Below are 6652 nucleotides of genomic sequence, written 5' to 3' on the forward strand. Positions count from 1 at the left end.
TAATTGTTGGGAGAAAGTCCAAAGCTAGAGAGAGGCTCTGAGCCAGTTTGGGAACGGCTGAGAAAAGGAAGGCAATTATGAAGCTAAGAAGGGAATCTTAGCCCAAGTTGTAGAAGAGAGTGGGAAAAAATCCACAGAAGGGCACACTCTCTTCCGGGGTTCTCATCAAAAGTCACTCTCCACACAGGGCCCTTTCTCTTCTGCTCTGTGAAACTATCCTGACCCTACTAACCCCTGCACTTTTCCTACCAGTTGGGAAGGTGACGGAAATCATGAAAATTAAGTCCGACTTTCCAGGGCTGCAAAGTCTGACCCAGAGATGTAAGTCATTAAGGAGAAAGAAATGGTTCATTATGTAACTCAAGAGAGAGAGTGTGACTGGGAGACAGGGCTGCTTGTCTCTAGGCATGGGATGCTGATTTATAGGCAGTTCTCTGTTATCGAGCCCCCAGAGACCATGAGGTCACTGCACTGCCACACTTACTCACCACTGTGAAACCAACCTCAAACTCCCGCAGTCCCCGGGACTCCTCATGGACTATGTGCTCCGTAAGCCTGTGCACATAAGCCTTGAGCAGTATGCCCTTGGTCTTGATTGTGTCATGAATCTTAAAATGCTTCTATGTTAATATGTGGTTCATGAGTTGTCATGGCCCATGAGCTCAAAAGTCGTTTACATATAGATCACATAACACAAACCCACTCTTACAGCCCAGTCAAGCCTTGAGGGTAACCCTGTACCTTCTTAGGAAAAGTACTCCTCCAAACCTCCACACCTGGTCCATGGGGACTACAAGCCTTCTCTAGTCCTGCAAATGGAAATTCTAGGCAAGACTCGGAGATCTTTAGTTTCTTTGACTGAGGCTGCTTTTTAAAAAGATTATTAGATTGAAAGAATTTAAACCAAGAATCATGTATTGGTTTTCCATCTTTAAAATGATGTGTATAAATGAAATAAAACCGAGTATCATCAGCCAGCCTTAAAGAGGTCAAGGAGGCAAGCTATAGGCTTAGAAATTCAGACTGACACATTGTAAAGGCTACTTATGGGAAGTGGGGCTTCTGAAGCCTTCTGCTCAGTATGGTATTTCTTGGCTTTCCCAGTGCCCCCAACATAGTCTGTTGTGACATAGGAAAGACAATGGAGCAATACTCAGGGAAAGGTGGGGTTCACTGCACACCAGAGTAAGAACCATGATCTCTTAGCTGTTAACCATGACAGATGCAGGGCAGAAGCCTGTGGGGTAATGGAGGGTAGGGTGGTATTTTCTGCCCCTCCTTGGACTCTGCCTTCAAAAGCCTTCTTTGCAGCGGATCAATTCCTCTATTGAATAGTCAGTCACCGAAGCTTCCCCCTCACTGAACTGAGTGCATTTGCACATTTAAAACAGAATGAATTTTGCATTAGTGCTATCTACTTTTTATTTCTCTGGAGACATCTAGTGGAGAAAGTACGGTATACAGTGTTTAGAAACACTGGTAATGTCTCTTACATTTTGATTAAACTGGTGAATTGAAATTCATAGAAAACAATTTCAAAATGCCAACCAAGTAGGAATTAATAATCTCGTGCAAGAAATCTCTCCAGGCTCATGCAGAAGGGACTGATGAGTGATGCCAAATCTGGATGAAGAGTAACGGTGTGGGAAATGGCTGGAAATAGATCGACTCACTTTCTGAGTGGGTTTTTTTTCTCCACTGACTGACACATGAAAAGGAAGCATGACTATGCGTGTGCACACATACATGCTGATACACATGTGTGTGCCTATGCATGGAAGCCAAAGGCGGACACTGTGTGTCTTCCTCTCTTTCCACATTATTTTATTCTTTAAGAATTTCCCAAAATATCTATGGTGCATTTTGGTCATATACCCTACTGTCTTCTAACTCTTCCCAGACTCCCCCATGCCTGCTCTCAACTTCATGTTCTACTGTTTATTCATCTATCTATCTATCTATCTATCTATCTATCTATCTATCTATCTATCTATCATTTATCTATCTAAAAACCATCGAGTCCCAAGTTAGTGCTAAGTGTACACGTGTGTGACCATCCCCTGGAGCATGGTCAGCAATTGCCCCCATGAGCACATCTTGCCAAGCCAGTCATTAGTGTAGCTCATAGGGTCCATCCCTGGGTAAACCTTTTGGTGGCTTCTCTCCCCCAGCAGCCTACATGAGGTTCCCATATTAGGTTCCAAAAGCCTATATTGTTCGGGGTGGGCGGAACCCCTGACCACCAACTTGAAGGGATGTATCCCACATCTGCTGTTGGGCATTTTGTTTGGTGAGCTGTGACTTCTGAGAGAAGCCTGTATGTTAACTGCACTCCTCCCCACCCTCTCTCTGTGTATGTATGTGTGCATATAAACATACATATATGTGTGTATAATATTATGACACTTACACAATAGTCTATACTATATATAGACAATAGTCTAACATACATGTATATATACATATATGCACATGCACACACTTATACAATAGTAGGTGTCTATATGGTTTTTTCAGACATCCTTTGTATTGTTTATCTTTTTCAAGCCCTTTTCTATTCCCCATCCTTTGAACCTATTTGCTCATTATTCTCTTTCCCCCTTTTAATATTTGCACACAAGAGAGAGAAATTCGGTGTTTGTCTTTCTGGCTCTGGGCTACTTTGTTCGGTATAACTATTTCTAGTTTCACCTATCTTAGTTTCCAGGGGGTGGGGATTTTTCCCTGAGCCCAGAGCACTTTGCTTAGCTATTCTGGACACCAGCAGGTTCGGTGAATGGTGTGCTAACTAACCTTATAGATGTGTGCTACCATGCCAGGCCATTTACATTGTACTGGAGCTCAAAGTCAGGTTCTCACACTTAGAAGACAACTTACACTTTACCAACTGAACTTCTTTCCAGGCCCCACCTCGTGTTTTATTAAACAGACGATTCCGACATTGCTTGTTTCCCACTTTCACATTCCTTGTCCTCTTTGGCACTCTTGATATTGTCTACATCAAGCCTCCTGTATTCAAAGACGAGAGACTGACCATCTGCTCCCTTCCAGAGACTTCTGGTATTCCTCCGGCCAGGTACTAAGATAGAGAAAGAAGGGTTGCTATAATAAAATGAAATGACTAGAACAGTGCTCTCTGGCACCCTTAGCCTGCTCAAATCTAGATCAGAATTAGGACAAACCCACAGTGGTTATCATTCCTCTTCCCTTGGGAGCGTTTTCTCTCACAAAGTTATGTTCTAGGGTCCCATCTCGCACTTCTGTACACATGCCTTTTCTCTGTTTATCTGTTCAAAATTAATGCCAATCATATATTTGTGACACCTTCCACACGTGTATATGTGACACATAGTTCCAAGATAGAAAAATGTGTGATTTTTAAGCTGCCCGAATCTGGATTTTTGTGTTTAACACCACAATCTCCACTCCCATTCATTTTCCCATGAATTATGTAATTTTGGTTTTCTTATGCTTAAACTTTCACTTTTTATATTCCCAAGTCCCATGATTTATTTATCCGTCTTTATACTTATTTAAATACGATATCTCCTAGTACTAGGGACAATTTAACTTCTTTTTCTACCTCTTTTATTTCTTCCTCACAGATTATTGTTCTAAGACAGAGCATTATATTGAGGCATGCTGTGATGAATGTACATCTTGTTATAGATCTGTCAGCGGTCTCAGATCCATAGTTCATATTCTATGCCTCTCCCCCTCCATATTCCCCTCCATCTCCCTCTCCCTCTCCCCCTCCCCCTCCATATCCCCCTCCATATTCCCCTCCATCTCCATCTCCGTCTCCATCTATCTCTCTGATTAGTTCAGCTAAGGATTTGCTGACCCTGTTCTGTCTTTCACACACTTACCTTCGCTTCATTCCTCCTTGTGTTCCTCATTAGTTAGTCTGTAGTTCACTCATTTCTATCTTTTCTCTTGGAATCTTATCCTGTTGGCTGTTTCTGCGGTTGGTTTGCTCTGTTCTTCCTATGAATTTTAAGAGATATGTGAATTTAAATCATTTCACACCTTTTTGATTTTTTTTTTTAACAAGCATTCAACACATATAGCTCGCAAGCTCAACACTAACTTTGTTGGGTCCCAAGGGTTCGGGGAGGTTCCATTTATATTCTCATTTGACTCCAAAACCATTTTTTTCTCCTCCTTTGTTCCTTCAGTGACCCGCAGGTCAGTCAAGGGCACATTGTTCAGATCCATGGATTTATAGAGCATCTCATATTTCTTCAGTTATTGTCTTTATGTCCATTCCACTTTCATCCGACAAACCGTAAGGTTTTTGTTTTGTTTTGCTTGTTACTAATGGCACAAAGTATTTTAGAGATGGTTCCATAAGTTTCCAAGAAGCCCATCTGTTTTTGGTGTTTGGTGGGATACACTCTGGATATCTCTGGTCCAGTTTAACTCTGAAATTTCACTGTTGGTTTCTGTTGGGGGGATTTATATGCAGATGAGAGTGGATACTAAAGTCACACAAAACTATTATCGTCGACCTTTTTGCCCTTTTATGTACTGTAGTAATTCTTTCGTGAAGCTGGGTGACCAATTTCAGAATGGGGAGGGATGTTCAGTGGGATCCTGTATCTTTTCTTTCTTGCCTTTTCAACTACTGTTGAAATAGAGCAGTGTACCATCAGGTCAAACAGAACCATCATTTCTGGGTCTTTCTTTCCTTTCATGCCAGCACCATCTGCTGGCCACAATCGGCTCTGCAGTCTATGGGCTAGAACGGTTTCCTCCAGCTTCCCAAGACTTCCCATGTTTGAGAACTTTTTTCCCTTTTAAAAAAATATTTTATTTATTTATTTATTTATTTATTTATTTATTTATTTATTTATTTATTTATTTATGAAACTTTACTAAAGCTCAAAATACACATTGAACCCCACACAAGTATAGTGGGAGACTTCAACACCCCACTCTCACCAATTGACAGGTCATTGAAACAGAAACTAAACAGACACAGTGGAACTAATAGAGGCTTATTTGGATTTAACAGATATCTACAGAACATTTTAACCTAAAACAAAAGAATACTTTTTTAGCATCTCATGGTACCTTCTCCAAAATCGACCACATAATTGGTCACAAAACAACCCTCAACCAATACAAGAAGATTGAGATAATCCCATGCATCCTATCAGACCGCCATGGCCTAAAGCTGGTCTTTAATAACAGCAAAAGCAACAGAAAACCCACATACACGCGGAAACTGAACAACTCTCTACGCAATGATAATCTGGTCAGGGATGAAATAAAGAAAGAAATTAAGGACTTCCTGGAATTTAATGAAAACGTTGACACATCATACCCAGACTTAGGGGACTCAATGAAAGCAGTGCTAAGAGGAAACTACATTGCACTAAGTGCCCTGGTTTAAAAAAAAAAACCTCTGGAGAGATCATACACTAGCAACTTAACACCACACCCGAGAGCTCTAGAAAAAAGGAAGCAAACTCACCCAAGAGGAGTAGGAGGCAGGAAATAGTCAGGACTGAAATCAACCAAATAGAAACAAAGAGAACAACACAGAGAATCAGCAAAACCAAAGGCTGGTTGTTTGAGAGAATCAACAAGATAGATAAACCCCTAGCCAAACTAATTGAAGGTCCCAGAGGAAGTATCCATATTAACAAAATCAGAAATGAAAAGGGAGACATAACAGAAATGGAGCGATGACAAATTACCCACACTCTCTGGCTTATGATTATTCTGTGTTTTGGGTTTCCAGAATGGCTCAGTCTTCAATAATAGGCTTCTTATCAGGAAGGTCTCTAACCATAGACATCTCTCCTCCAAACAGGGAGAATAGCAAATTGTAGCTTAAGTGATAATTGCTCATGACCTAAAATCAGCTGGAAGAAGGGTCTTAATAGAGGAATTGTCTAGATCAGCCTGGCCTGTATGTCTGTGGGAGATGGTCTTGATTGTTGGTGATGAGGGAATAGCAAACCCACCGTGGGAGGCACCATTCCCTGGGCAGGTAGCCCTGGAATGAATAAGGAAAGCTAGCGGAGTATATGCAGCCTTGAAACTTGAGTACATGTGTTTCTCTCGGCCCCTGTCTGTAGGCCTTATGTGAATAAGCTGTCTGAGTCCCGCCTTGACTTTGATGCACTGTAACCTGGGATTGTAAGCCAAGGAAACCCTGCCCTCCTCCAAGTTGCTTTTGATTACAACAGCCCCTTCTGCACAGTTGACAACCACCTAGGAAAAGTAACCATCTTACTCACAACACCTCAGTATTTGAGCCTTCTGAAAATGTGGAATTGTTCTATTTTGTGGAAACGGACTGTCAGTCTCTGTTTATCAGGGTTATCTGACAAACCTTTGGTTACCAACTTTTTGATGACTGGAATTCTATTATGTAGAGCAGTGGACATTTCCAGAATATAGATTGTCCCCCACTGGCTGTTGTAGCACTAATGAGACACCTGTGAGAATGAATCTGATGGGATGTCTTTGACCTCTCTTGTCTTTGGTTCCTGGCCATCAGATGAGTTGTCTGCGAGCTCGTGTTTCCCAGTGGTGCCCTCTGGCATACCTGCTGGAGGGTTCTCAGGGTCAAGCTTGCCTCCCCATGGGATGACACCTCTTAAGCACTGAGGCAAAAGCAAACTGTTATTTATCTCCT

Source organism: Rattus rattus, chromosome 3 (genome assembly GCF_011064425.1).
Source record: "Rattus rattus isolate New Zealand chromosome 3, Rrattus_CSIRO_v1, whole genome shotgun sequence".
NCBI lineage: Eukaryota > Metazoa > Chordata > Mammalia > Rodentia > Muridae > Rattus > Rattus rattus.